This window comes from Arachis hypogaea, chromosome 17, assembly GCF_003086295.3.
Source record: "Arachis hypogaea cultivar Tifrunner chromosome 17, arahy.Tifrunner.gnm2.J5K5, whole genome shotgun sequence".
In the NCBI taxonomy this organism is placed as follows: domain Eukaryota; kingdom Viridiplantae; phylum Streptophyta; class Magnoliopsida; order Fabales; family Fabaceae; genus Arachis; species Arachis hypogaea.
In genome coordinates, this window is record NC_092052.1 from 55938583 (window position 1) to 55954293 (window position 15711).

At 39.2% G+C, this 15711-nt stretch overlaps 1 non-coding gene across 1 annotated transcript; it reads right to left on the reverse strand.

Annotated features, from left to right (window-relative positions):
- Positions 1–697: 697 nt before the first annotated feature.
- On the reverse strand, positions 698–805 carry LOC112767732 (small nucleolar RNA R71). Its single transcript, XR_003185172.1, has one exon. It is a non-coding gene; the product is annotated as a small nucleolar RNA R71 (small nucleolar RNA).
- Between the last annotated feature and the right edge of the window lie 14906 nt (positions 806–15711).

Here is a 15711-nt window from a genome sequence, read left to right on the forward strand (position 1 = left end):
TCCTCAATGTACAATTCGAACTCTATCCCTCTTGATACGTTCGAATTCTCTCTTCTCTACCTCATCCTTCTATTTTTTTATTTTCATCTGACACCTCAAGGAATCTCTATACTGTGACATAGAGGATTCCATATTTTCTTCTCCTCCCTTTTCATATGAGCAGGAGCAAGGACAAAGGCATTCTTGTTGAAGCTGATCCTGAACCTGAAAGAACCTTGAAGAGAAAGCTAAGAAAAGCTAAAGTACAACTCTCTATAGAAGACCTAACAGAACTTTTCAAACAAGAAGAAGCCATGGCAGCCGAAAACAACAACAATGCCAACAATGCAAGGAAGGTGCTTGGTGACTTTACTGCACCTACTCCTGACTTCTCTGGGAGAAGCATCTCAATTCCTGCCATTGGAGCAAACAACTTTAAGCTTAAGCCTCAATTAGTTTCTCTAATGCAACAGAATTGCAAGTTTCATGGACTTCCATTAGAAGATCCTCATCAATTCTTAGCTGAATTCTTGCAAATCTGTGACACTGTCAAGACTAATGGGTTGATCCTGAAGTCTATAGACTTATGCTTTTTCCCTTTGCTGTAAGAGACAGAGCTAGAACATGGTTGGATTCACAACCTAAAGAAAGCCTGAACTCTTGGGAAAAGCTAGTCAATGCCTTCTTGGCAAAATTCTTTCCACCTCAAAAATTGAGCAAGCTTAGAGTGGAAGTCTAAACCTTCAGACAGAAGGAAGGTGAATCCCTCTATGAAGCCTGGGAAAAATACAAGCAATTGATCAAAAGGTGTCCTTCTGACATGCTTTCAGAATGAAGCATCATAGATATCTTCTATGATGGTCTGTCTGAACTGTCCAAGATGTCATTGGACAGCTCTGCTGGAGGATCTCTTCATTTGAAGAAGACGCCTACAGAAGCTCAGGAACTCATTAAAATAGTTACAAATAACCAATTCATGTACACTTCTGAAAGGAATCCTGTGAATAATGGGACAAATCAGAAGAAAGGAGTTCTTGAGATTGATACTCTGAATGTCATATTGGCTCAGAACAAAAATATTGACTCAACAAGTCAATATGATTTCTCAAAGTCTGTCTGGAATGCAAGCAGCAACAGTCAGTACCAAAGAAGCTACATCTGAAGAAGAAGCTTATGATCCTGAGAACCCAGCAATGGAAGAGGTGAACTACATGGGAGAACCCTATGGAAACACCTATAATCCTTCATGGAGTAATCATCTAAACCTCTCATGGAAGGATCAACAGAGGCCTCAAGAAGGCTTCAACAACAATAATGGTGGATGAAATAGGTTTAGCAATAGCAATCCCTTTCCATCATCTTCTCAGCAGTAGACAGAGAATTCTAAGCAGAGTCACTCTGACTTAGCAACTGTAGTCTCTGATCTAATTAAAATTGTAGTCTCTGAAACAAGGTCCTCCATTAGAAGTTTGGAGGCACAAGTGGGTCAGCTGAGCAAGAAAGTTACTGAACTCCCTCCTAGTACTCTTCCAAGCAATACAGAAGAGAATTCAAAAGGAGAGTGCAAGGCTATCAACATACCCCACACGGCCGAACCTGGAGAGGAGGAAGAGGCAGTGATCTCTACTGAGGAAGACCTCAATGGGCATCCACTGGCCTCCAAGGAGTTCCCTAATGAGGAACCATGGGAATCTGAGGCTCACACTGAGACCATAGAGATTCCATTGAATTTACTTTTGTCATTCATGAGCTCTGATGAGTATTCTTCCTCTGAAGAGAATGAAGATGTTACTGAAGAACAAGTTGCTAAGTACCTTGGAGCAATCATGAAGCTAAATGCCAAGCTATTTGGTAACGAAACTTGGGAGGATGAACCCCCCTTGCTCACCAAAGAACTGGATGACTTGACTAGGCAGAGATTACCTCAGAAGAGACAGGATCCTGGAAAATTCTCAATACCTTGTACCATAGGCACCATGACCTTTGAGAAGGCTCTGTGTGACCTAGGGTCAAGCATAAACCTCATGCCTCTCTCTGTAATGGAGAAGCTAGAAATCCTTGAGGTACAAGCTGCAAGAATCTCACTAGAGATGGCAGAAAATTCAAGAAAACAGGCTTATGGACTAGTAGAGGATGTCTTGGTAAAGGTTGAAGACCACTACATCCCTGCTGATTTCATAATCCTAGATACTGGGAAGTGTATGGATGAATCCATCATCCTTGGAAAAACCGTCCTAGCCACAGCAAGAGCTGTGATTAATGTTGACAGAGGAAAATTGGTCCTTCAAGTGAATGAGGACTCCCTTGTATTTAAAGCTCAAGGATCTCCCTCTATAACCATGGAGAGGAAGCATGAAAAGCTTCTCTCAATGCAGAGTCAAACAAAATCCCCACATTCAAACTCTAAGTTTGGTATTGGGAGGCCACAACCAAACTCTAAGTTTGGTGTTGAGAGGCTATTATCATGCTCTGAGTATCTGTGAGGCTCCATAAGAGCCCACTGTCAAGCTACTGACATTAAAAAAGCGCTTGTTGGGAGGCAACCCAATTTTACTTATCTATGTTATATTTCTATTTTCCATTGTTATTTTATGTTTTCTGTAGGTTGATGATCATGTGAAGTCACAAAAATAATTGAAAAAGAAAAAACAAATTGAAAAACAGAATGAAAAATAGCACACCCTAGAGGAGAAGCCTACTGGCGTTTAAACGCCAGTAAGGACAGCAGAATGGGCGTTAAACGCCCAGTCTGGCACCATTCTGGGCATTTAACGCCAGAAAAGGGCAAGAAGCTGGCATTAAACGCCAGAAATGGGTAGCAACCTGGTGTTTAACGCTAGGATTGGCAGCAGAGGGCATTTTGCACGCCTAATTGGTTCAGGGATGAGAAATCCTTGACACCTCAGGATCTGTGGACCCCACAGGATCCACACCTACCTCACCTTTCAAATTTAAAACACTTTCCCTCCCAAACCCACCCATACATGGCCGAACCCAAACCCTCCCTCCACTCCTATATAAACCCATCTTCACTCCTTCATTTTCACATATCTTCAACACTACTTCACCCCCTTGGCCGAAACACTACCCCCTTCCATCTCCTCTATTTCTTCTCCCTCTACTCTCTTCATTCTTCTTTTGCTCGAGGACGAGTAAACCTTCTAAGTTTGGTGTGGTAAAAGCGTTGCTTTTTGTTTTTCCATAACTATTTATGGCACCTAAGGCCGGAGAAACTTCTAGAAAGAGAAAAGGGAAGGTAAAAGCTTCCACCTCCGAGTCATGGGAGATGAGGAGATTCATCTCAAGGGTGCATCAAAACCACTTCTATGAAGTTGTGGCCAAGAAGAAAGTGATTCCCGAGGTCCCTTTCAAGCTCAAAAAGGGTGAATATCCAGAGATCCGACATGAGATTCGAAGAAGAGGTTGGGAAGTTCTCACCAACTCCATTCAACAAGTCGGAATCTTAATGGTTCAAGAGTTCTATGCCAATGCATCGATCACCAAGAACCATGATCAAAGTGTGAACCCAGATCCAAAGAATTGGCTTACAATGGTTCGAGGGAAATACTTAGATTTCAGTCCAGAAAATGTTAAGGTTGGCATTCAACTTGCCAATGATGCAAGGAGATGCATACCCCTACACTAGAAGGGTCAACTTTGATCAAAGGTTGGACCAAGTCCTCATAGACATTTGTGAAGAGGGCGCTCAATGGAAGAGAGATTCAAGAGGAAAGCCGGTTCAACTAAGAAGGCATGACCTCAAGCCCATGGCTAGGGGATGGTTGGAGTTCATCCAACGCTCAATCATTCCCACTAGCAACCGGTCTGAAGTTACTATAGACCGGGCTATCATGATCCACAGCATCATAATTGGAGAGGAAGTAGAAGTTTATGAGGTTATATCCCTAGAGCTCTACAAGGTGGCTGACAAGTCCTCTACTTTGTCAAGGTTAGCCTTCCCTCATCTTATTTTTCACCTTTGTAATTCAGCTGGAATTGACATAGAGGAAGACACCCTTATTGATAAGGACAAGCCCATTACTAAGAAAAGGATGGAGCAAACAAGAGATCCCACTCATGGACAAGAGCATGAGAAAATTCCTCATCATGAAATTTCTTAGATACCTCAAGGGATGTATTTTCCTCCACAAAACTATTGAGAGCAAATCAACAACTCCATAGGAGAATTAAGTTCCAACATGGGACAACTAAGGTGGAGCACCAAGAGCATTCTATCCTCCTCCATGAAATTAGAAAAGACCAAAGAGTTATGAGAGAGGAGCAACAAAGGCAAGGAAGAGATATTTAGGAGCTCAAGCACTCCATAAGATCTTCAAGAGGAAGAACAAGCCGCTATCACTAAGGTGGATCCGTTCTTTAATCTCCTTGCTCTTATTTTTCTGTTTTTTGAAAATTATGCTTTATGTTTGTATCTTTATTACATGATCATTAGTGTCTTAGTATCTATGTCTTAAAGTTATGAATGTCCTATGAATCCATCACCTTTCTTAAAAGAAAAATGTTTTAATCACAAAAGAACAAGAAGTACATGATTTTGAATTCATCCTTGAAACTAGTTTAATTATTTTGATGTGGTGACAATACTTTTTGTTTTCTGAATGAATGCTTGAACAGTGCATATTTTTTTGAATTTGTTGTTTATGAATGTCAAAATTGTTGGCTCTTGAAAGAATGATGAAAAAGGAGAAATGTTATTGATAATCTGAAAAATCATAAAAATGATTCTTGAAGCAAGAAAAAGCAGTGAAAAGCTTGCAAAAAAAAGAAGAAAAAAATTGGCAAAAAAAAGAAAAAAAGAAAGAAAAAGAAAAAGCAAGCAGAAAAAGCCAATAGCCCTTTAAACCAAAAGGCAAGGGTAAAATAAAAAGGATCCAAGGCTTTGAGCATCAGTGGATAGGAGGGCCCACAGGAATAAAATCCTGGCCTAAGCGGCTAAACCAAGCTGTCTCTAACCATGTGCTTGTGGCATGAAGGTGTCAAGTGAAAAGCTTGAGACTAAGCGGTTAAAGTCGTGGTCCAAAGCAAAAAAAGAGTGTGCTTAAGAGCTCTGGACTTGGGGACTCTAGCAAAGCTGAGTCATAATCTGAAAAGGTTCACCCAGTTATGTGTCTGTGGCATTTATGTATCCGGTGGTAATACTGGAAAATAAAATGCTTTAGGTCACGGCCAAGACTCATAAAGTAGCTGTGTTCAAGAATCAACATATTGAACTAGGAGAATCAATAACACTATCTGAATTCTGAGTTCCTATAGATGCCAATCATTCTGAACTTCAAGGGATAAAGTGAGATGCCAAAACTGTTCAGAAGCAAAAAGCTAATAGCCCCGCTCATATAATCAAGACTGATCTTCATAGATGTTTTTGGAATTCATTGTATATTCTATTCTTTTTATCCTATTTGATTTCTAGTTGCTTGGGGACAAGCAACAATTTAAGTTTTGTGTTGTGATGAGCGGATAATTTATACGCTTTTTGACATTGTTTTTAGTATGTTTTTAGTATGTTTTAGTTAGTTTTTATTATGTTTTTATTAGTTTTTAAAAAAAAATCACATTTCTGGACTTTACTATGAGTTTGTGTGTTTTTCTGTGATTTCAGGTATTTTCTAGCTAAAATTGAGGGACCTGAGCAAAAATCTAATTCAGAGGCTGAAAAGGACTGCAGATGCTATTGGATTCTGATCTCCCTGCACTCGAAGTGGATTTTCTGGAGCTACAGAAGCGCAATTGGTGCGCTCTTAATTGCGTTGGAAATTAGACATCCTGGGCTTTCTAGCAATATAGAATAGTCTATACTTTGCTCAAGATTTGATGGCTCAAACCGGTGTTCAAAGTCAGCATAGAAATTATGCGTCAAAATGCCAGAACTGGCATAAAAGCTGGAGTTAAACGCCCAAACTGGCACAAAAGCTGGCGTTTAACTCCAAGAAAAGCCTCTACATGTGAAAGCTTCAATGCTCAGCCCAAGCACACACCAAGTGGGCCCGGAAGAAGATTTCTGCATTAATTACTTATTTCTGTAAACCCTAGGCTACTAGTATTATAAATAGGACCTCTTGCTATTGTATTTTCAGACCGTTACACACTTGATCATACTTTGATAGACCTTTTCACTTTTGGGGGCTGGCCTCACGGCCATGCCTAGACCCTTTTGTTCTTATGTATTTTCAACGGTAGAGTTTCTACACACCATAGATTAAGATGTGGAGCTCTGCTGTTCCTCATGAATTAATGCAAAGTACTATTATTTTTCTATTCATCTCAAGCCTATTTCTTCTCTAAGATATACACTCGTTCTTCAAACTTAAGAATATGATTATCCGTGACACTCATCATCATTCTTACCTATGAATGCGTGCCTGACAACCACTTCCGTTCTACATGCAATCAAGCTTGAATGTGTATCTCTTGGATTTCTAATCTAAGATTAGAACCTTCGTGGTATAGGCTAGAATTATTGGCGGCCATTCCTGAGATCTGGAAAGTCTAAACCTTGTCTGTGGTATTCCGAGTAGGATCTGGGAAGGGATGACTATGACAAGCTTCAAAATCGCGAGTGTTGGGCGTGTGACAGACGCAAAAGGATCAATGGATCCTATTCCAACATGATCGAGAACCGATAGATGATTAGCCGTGCGGTGACAGCGCATTTGGAATATTTTCACTGAGAGGACGGGAAGTAACCATTGACAATGGTGATGCCCAACATAAAGCTTGCCATGGAAAGGAGTATGAATGATTGGAAGAAGGCAAATAGGAAAGCAGAGGTTCAGAAGGAACAAAGCATCTCCATACGCTTATCTGAAATTCCTACCAATGAATTACATAAGTATCTCTATCCTATTTTATATTTTATTCATCTTTTAAATATCAATTCTCCATAACCATTTTAATCTGCCTGACTGAGATTTACAAGATGACCATAGCTTGCTTCAAGCCGACAATCTCCGTGGGATTGACCCTTACTCACATAAGGTTTATTACTTGGACGACCTAGTGCACTTGCTGGTTAGTTGTGCGGAGTTGTGACAAAGAGTTGAGATTACAATTGTGCGTACCAAGTTGTTGGCGCCATTAATGATCACAATTTCGTGCACCACCGAGGCTACACAACATGTAAGGGTGAGAAGTAATCCTCTCAAGGGTGTGGTAGAACCATCCCCTTCCGAAGCAAGCTTAACCAAAGCGCTTGGGGATATGACCACTATCCTCACGCAAATACAAAAAGATCAAAAGGAATACTACTCCATCCAAGCCATCCAAGCCCCACCCCAAGTTGCTCAACTTGAAGGCCCTCATAGAATTTGTGGTTTGTGCTCTAGCACCACACATTACACCGATAAATGCCATCAAATTCAAGAGGAGCATGCCCTTGTCGTGGCCAATGTGAATTACAACAACCGTCCGCTCTATCCTTCTCAAGGCCAAAACAACTACTTTTATAGTAGTAATCAAAATCAAGGGTGGAGGGATAACACACAAGGGAGCAATCAAAACCGAAGATGGAACAACTCTTCTTCTCATTACAATAACAACCAATCTTCATCTCAATACCACCATAACAACAAGAACCACCAAGCAAACCAAAATTATCACAACCAAAACCAAAACAACTACACCAGATACCAAGCACCACACCATAGACAACAATCCAACAAAACCTCTTCATCTTCCACCAATCAAGTGGATGAGCTTAGAGCCACTATGGAGAAACGGGACGAGAGCAACAAGGCTCAATTTGATGCCTTGGGCGCTCAATTGGCCAACCTCGCCGACATGCTTTCAAAGATGTCCATGTCCTCCTCCAACAACAACACCAACCAACCCTCAAGCTCTTCTAACCTTCCATCCCAACCCCTTCCAAACCCCAAGGGCGGTCTCAATGCTATCACTCTATGGTCGGGGACTACATTGGAGGAGATACCTCCTAGGGTCATGGAAGACATTCATGACGAAGAAGTGGTTGTTGAAGCCCCGCATGAAGAAGAGGAGGTAGACACAAGGCATGAGGAAGAAGGAGTAAGCCTTAAGGATCCCAAGAGGAAAGCTATAGTGGATGAGTCCATGCCTATCCCATTCCCTTCCATGGTGAAGAAAGCAAAGAAGACTCCGGAATTTGATTTGAACATACTTCAAGTGTTCAAGAAAGTTGAGGTAACCATACCACTTCTTGATGCTATCCAACAAATTCCGAAGTATGTAAAATTTCTGAAAGACTTGTGTACACACAAGGATAGGATAGGAGAGTTGGAGACATTATCCTTGGGTAGTTCAATTTCTTCCTTAATGGAGCCTATTCCAAAGAAATACGGTGACCCTAGGCCTTGTTTGGTGTCTTGTTGTATTGGTGGGCGCACTTTTCATGACTGTATGTGTGATCTAGGAGCTTGCGTAAGCATCATGCCGCTTTCTATCTTTGTGCGGTTGAATTTAGCTCCATTAAAGAAGTCGGCGGCGAAGTTTTCCTTAGCCGATAAAAGTGTGATCACTGTGATGGGAATGGCAGAAGATGTACTTGTGGCAATCAAGGACTTGGTCTTTTCGGTTGACTTTTATATCCTTGAAATGCACCCAACAGAAAATAGAAGCTCATCCTCCGTTCTACTTGGTAGACCCTTCCTTAAGACCTCTAAATTCAAGTTAGATGCCTCCACCGACACATATTCTTTTGAGGTCAGAGACAAGACTATCAAGTTCAATTTGGAAGAAGCCATGAAGCACCCTCCCGAAGAGCATTCCATTCTTCGATGTGATGTAATCGATGAAGTGGTAGCGGAAGTGCGAAAAGAAGACTACAACAAATTATGCCACCCTATTGTTGAAGGAACGAATGACCAAGAGGATGAACAAGAGAAAGTTGTTGAGAATGAACTCCATGAGCTTGATGAAAAGGAACCTCAGCTTGAGGCAAAGAGTGAACTGAAGCCTCTTCCATCTCATTTGAAGTATGTTTTCTTAGAGGACAACCAAAGGTTTCCGGTCATTATTGCTAGTGAGCTTTCTAGTGAAGAGGAAGGGAAGCTCCTAGATGTTCTAAGAAAGTACAAGAAGGCAATTAGTTGGAGCTTAGCCGATATTGTGGGGATTGACCCCCGCAAGTGCATGCATCGTATATTTCTCTAAGAGGGAGCTAGGCCGGTTAGGCAACCGCAAAGGAGGCTCAACCCAACCATCCTTGATGTGGTAAAGAAGGAGGTCACTAGGCTACTTGATGCGGGTATCATATACCTAATTTCTGACAGTGAGTGGGTGAGCCCGGTCCAGGTTGTTCCAAAAAAATCGGGCATCACTGCGGTTAAAAAGGATGATGGTGAAGTGGTCACCAAGAGAGTACAAAATGCGTGGCGAGTGTGCATCGATTATAGAAGATTGAACGCCGCTACAAGGAAGGACCACTACCCTTTGCCCTTTATCGACCAGATGTTAGATCGTTTGGCGGGTAAATCCCATTATTGCTTTCTTGATGGATTCACTGGTTACTTCCAGATTCACATTGCCCCTGAGGATCAGGAAAAGTCCACTTTCACTTGCCCTTTTGGCACCTTTGCCTACAAAAGGATGCCATTTGGATTATGTAATGCACCTGCTACTTTTCAGCGGTGTATGACAAGTGTCTTTTCTGATCTGATGGAGAATTGTCTGGAAGTCTCTATGGATGACTTCAGTGTTTATGGAACATCATTTGATTGTTTCTTAGAGAACTTGGCCAAGGTCTTAGCTAGATGTGTTGACACTAACCTTGTCTTGAATTTTGAAAAATGCCACTTTATGGTAAGACAAGGCATAGTGTTAGGACATGTAGTATTTTATGAAGGCATTTCTGTAGACCCGGCCAAGGTCGATGTTATCACCACTTTACCTCATCCCTCATCTGTGAGGGAGGTTCGCTCATTTTTGGGACATGCAGGATTTTACAGGCACTTTATTAAAGATTTCAGCAAGATTGCTTTGCCATTGTCGTGCCTACTCCAAAAAGATGTGGACTTTGAGTTTGACAGTGCATGTGTGAGTGCATTTGAAGAGCTAAGGAGAGTTCTTACCATAGCACCGATTGTGCGAGGCCCCAACTGGATGCTACCGTTCGAGATAATGTGCAATGCGTCAAACCATGCTGTAGGTGCCGCGCTTGCACAACGCGATGGTAAACTCCCAACTACCAAGCAAGGAAAGTAAAGATATTAATTCAATAAAGCAATAAATGACATGAAAATATAAATTGCATTAAATGTAAATTAAAATTAACAAGGGTGTGCATAAATATAAAGATAACCAAAATGAGAAATTAACAAGGTAACATAAGAAAATAAAGACAATAGAACAAAGAAAGGTAGAAGAAACTAGATAAAAACAAGAATTTAACATAGAAATTATAGGAAATTAAACTAAGAAACCCTAGTTCTAGAGAGAAGGGGGAGCTTCTCTCTCTAGAAATAACCTACATAATGCTAAATTAACCCTAATTTCTCCCCCCTCCCTTTCACATGGAATAATGGCCCTCTTATATAGCAAGAATCAGCCTCAGAAAGTCCCAAAAACTGGGCTCTGGAGGCCCAGAAATCGCCCCTAGCGATTTGCATTAATGAGGTCACGTGCTGGGACTTGTGCATATGCACAGAAGTTGTGCATGGGCACACTTACTGATTTCTATTTTGTGCGTGGGCACACACCTGTGCGTGGGCACAGGTGCTTATTTTGACCATTTGTGCGTGGGCATAGAATGTGTGCGTGGGAACAGGCTAAAATACTTCTCTCCTTTGATTTCATGTTTTCTCCCAATTCCATGCTTTTCTTCTACTCTTATCAAGCCATTCCAACCTATTACACCTGAAATCACTCATCAAAACCATCAAGGCATCGAATGGGATAAAAGTGGGGTAAAAGTGATTAAATTAAGAACAAAATAGCATGTTTTCACAATTAAGCTCAATTTAGGGAGAGAACACAAAAGTATGCTATTTGGATGAATAAATGTGGATTTGTGTGATGAAATTCACTCAAATCAAACCAAAATATATCGTCAAATATGGATTCATCAATTCTCCCACACTTAAACAATAGCATGTCCTCATGCTAATCACAATCAAAGGAGAAGGATAAGGAGGGCAAGCAATTTATTCAATGCATCTAACTACATGCATGCAATTATACAAAATGCTATCTATCTATATCTACACTATGGTTCCTATTGAGTTTTGCAAGAACAAACAAAAGAATTCCAATCAATCCAAAATAAAAACTTAAGGCCAAGACAAGAAAATATAGCAATATGATCAATGTCCAAAGATTTGATTTGAATTTTTTTTAAAAAATTACTTTCAACAACTTGCAAGAAGACATAATATAAGGGATGGAAACATAGAATTGAGGGATCAAACCCCTCACCAGATGTGTATACACTCTAATCGCTCAGTGTTTAGGGCTTAATCACTCAATTCTCCTTTAATCATGTTTCTCAAAGATTTGCTAGTCATCTAACAATCAACTAATACTTGATGTATGAATGCAAATATCATGAGGTCTTTGGAGGGTTGTAATGGGGCTAGGGTAAGGGTAGGATTAATATGGTTAAGTGGGCTAATAAATTGGATCTTTGATTAGCTCAAGTATCCCACCTAATCCTATATCAACCTATTTACACATAAGAGAACAACCTAACTTCCCATTCATTTTCCTTTTTCTCACATTCACTCATGAATCTTCTTTCTAATTCAACCACATATGCATCCTTTATTTGGTATTTATTATCATTTTTTTTTCTTTTCTTTCCTTTCTCTCTTTTTTTTTTTATAAACAAAGTATGTACACCAAAATTTTTTTTCTTTTATCATATAAGAGAGATGCATATGTATTAAGTAATGAATGCATGAGTGTTTTTTTATTTTTCCAAATATTCTCAATGAACACCCAAAGTAACTCTCTACCAATGTTTTCCACAAATTTCCCCCACACTTGATTAACACACACTCCTCAAACCCAATCTAATCAAAGATACAATCAATGGATATTAATGGTTTTTCGCTTAGGGTAAAAGATGTGCTTAAAATTATAACAAAGGGGAATTAAATGCTCAAAAGTGGTTTACAAAGGTAGATGTAAAGGTTAACCATATGGGTTAAGTGAGTTCAATTCAAAAATGGCCTCAATCGTACTAAATACATTTAAAACAACAAATATAGGACGTAAAGATTCAAGTAAATATAAGATCACAATCGTAAAAGGAGTATATCACATAAGAGCAAAATTAATGGTTGAAAATGTGCAACCACACAATTAAGGCTCAAATCTCACTAAGTATTTTGTTCAAGCTCTTCTCTATATTCCATAAAAATACTTCAAGCAAGTTCAAAAACAAGTTTTCAAATCTCATCAATGGAATGCCCTAAAAGGGATTTCATGAAAATTCTTTGTTGTTTTCACCAACTTATTTCCTATACTAGGTAACATGCAAACATTTACTACTATAAAGCTATAAGCAAACTAAGATATATACAAGCAAACTAAGCAAAGTGTAATGTAATAAAATACTAACAAATATTTACAAGAAAGCATAACTACTAAAAACTAGGAAATAGTGCAAAGTATTGAGAAAAAGAAATGTACGCCCCAAAAATTGCAGATCCTCCCCCATACTTAAATGTTGCACGGTTCTCCGTGCATGCACTCAATCCGGGGGTGAAGAGATGTGAGGCTCGACCTTCAGCTGGTGGGTATCGGGGCTCGGGTTACTGTATAAACAAATAAATATGAATTGAGGAAAATATCATATGAATGTGGTATGATAGAACACAATGTGTGTATTCAAAGTGTGCACGATTTAGAACACACACATTGGCCGGATAAAAAATAGAAACCACACAATGAAAAGAAATAACATGTTCCTCAATCAAGTAGTCCTAGGTTACAAGTAAAGAATAAGGAAGAGATAATACACAAACAAACCTAGGTGGCTACAACTAAAGTGAATTGAATATATGAGATATTAGATATTGATGTTGTGCAAGTGAAACCGCAAGGTGAATAGAAAATGGCACAACCAACAATAACCAATTCATTGATGAAAAAAAGACTACTTATTCATCCTCAAACATGATGCAATAGTCACATAATAAAGGTACTTATTGCAAAAAGTGACATGCTAGATAAGAATCAAGTCAAGTCACTCAAACAAATGCAAAGCATTAAAAACAAACAAGTGCCTTCTAATGTGCTTGTATTGATTTTAAAACCATGATGAACAAGTAATTCAACTCAATTCACTAAAGTAAAAGTGCACAATTCAAGATGCCACAAAAGGATATAGTCTAATGCATATGGTAGCTACAACATATAAATCAAACTCAAAATGTATTTAGGCAATCAGATAAAGACTTAAGGCTCAGTGCACAGATTCATCAAAAATTTAAGCAAGAAGCAACCCAATCAACATCAATCAAATACTTACAATTTATTTAATTAACCAATAACTAAACCAAACTTAATAAAATTACTAAAATAAAAAAGAGATGCAAACAAAACTAAATAGGACAAGTAGAAAATAGGGTAAAAGAGGAATAAGAGAGGAGAAAAGAAAAGAAGAGAAGGAGCAGAGAGAAGAAAAGAAGAGAAGTATAGTGGTGAGAAAACCCGGTGTGCGTACGCACAGGTACGTGTGCATACGCACACTAGGTGGAAGAGGGGAAGGTGTGCGATCACACAAGGTATGCAAATGCTCTAAACAGAGAAAGGATTATGAGGTGTGCGCACGCACAAGCCTGTGCGTGCGCACATAACACCTTTTTTTTAAGGAAAGGATCATGTATGCGTGCGCACACAGGTCCGTGCATGCACACAGGAGCTTAAAGGACCAGGGGTACATATGCACAGGCTGTGCCAGCGCTGCGAATAGAGGGCGATACCATGAGTGTGCGTGCGCATAGGTCGCTGAAAATAGACGTTTTGTGTGCACGCACAAGTATGTGCGTACGCACAAATGCCCTGTTTTTCAAAAATTTTTCTTTCAAAATCTAAGGCACCAAGCCTTAGCTCAATCAAAACTCAACACCAAAACATGCAAGAACCAAAAAATTCATGATCTAAACCAAAATTAACCTATCTAAACTTAAAATTAAACTAATTCTAAGCTAACTTAAACAAGAAAACATGCAACAAACCAAAATTATAAACAAGGAAAGGGCAAGAACAATGTTACCATGGTGGGGTGTCTTCCACCTAGCACTTCTATATAGAGTCCTTAAGTTGGACTTTATTGACAAGCTCTCATGGAGACTCGTGCTTATATTCGTCTTGGAGCTTCCAACAATTCTTGAATCTCCAAAATTCCCAATTGATTGTACCAAGCTTGGATGGAGTGTCTGATGAACGGATTTTTGACGGTTTAGAATTTCACAAATGAATCCTCGTTGCAAGTATAGTATCTAAACCAACAAAGAATCCTTTTATAAAAAAATTTGGTTGTCACAAGTAACAAACCCCTAAAATAATAACCGAAGTATTCAAATCTCGGGTCGTCTCTCAAGGAATTACAGGGAAGTGTACTTATAATTGGTTATGAGATTGTATCTTTTTGGATTTTGAATAAGGAACAAGAAAAGTAAATGACAAGAAAGTGAACTAATAGCTAAGAATGCTGTTGGCAAGGTATGAGAATTAGAAGTCCTATCCTAGCTATCCTTATCAATTGTGACATCAATTGTCCATTGCTCCCACTTAGTTAACCTCTAACTATAAAGGAAAGTCAAGTGGATGAATCAATTTGATTCCTCAAGTCCTAGTCAACTCCTAAGAAAAGACTAGCTTTAGAGGGATCCAAATCAACTAGCAACTTTTAATTATCAATCAACAAAGGAGTTTGATAACTCAAAAGTCTCCAATTACTCAACCAAAGTCAAGAGGAGAGAAATCTACCCTAAAATCCAATCAAGCATTCTATCAAACACTTAGAAGGCACAACATAAAAGCATAGAAAAGCAATAAGAGATAATAAAATCCAAACAACCAATTGCAAGCATAAATAACATAAATTGAAGAAAACAATCATAAATATGAAATACCTCATAAACTAAATTGGCAACATAAAGTAATCAACAAGGGAAATAAATAAACTAGAATGCTAAGAGAAATAAAAGTAGAAGAGAAACTAAATTAAACTAAGATAGAATTCAGAAATTGAAAAGAATTAAAACTAAGAATCCTAAAACCTAGAGGGAAGAGAGAGTCTTTCTCTCTAGAAAACTACATCTAAAACCTAAAATTATGTGAATGAAAGTTGTGTCAATGAATGAATGTGATTCCCCCACTCTGTAGCCTCTAATCTATGTTTTTCGTGCTTGAAACTGGGCCAAAAATAGCCCAGAAATTGCTCCCAGTATTTTCTGCAATTTCTACACGTGGCGCATGTCACGCGTACGCGTGATGTACGTGTACGAATTGCTTAACTGCATGGTAACTATGGTAAATTGCATATCATTTTAAAGCTCCGGATGTTAGCTTTCTAATGCAATTGAAACCGCTTTATTTGGATCTGTGTAGCTCAAGTTATGATCGATTTAGTACGAAGGGATCAGGGTTGACAGCTTAACAATTCCTTCAGTTTCTTGTATTCCTTCCACTTTTGCATGTTTCCTTTCCATCCACTAAGCCATTCGTGCCCTATAAACCCTGAAATCACTTAACACACATATCAAGGCATCGAATGGTAGTAAGAGAGGATTA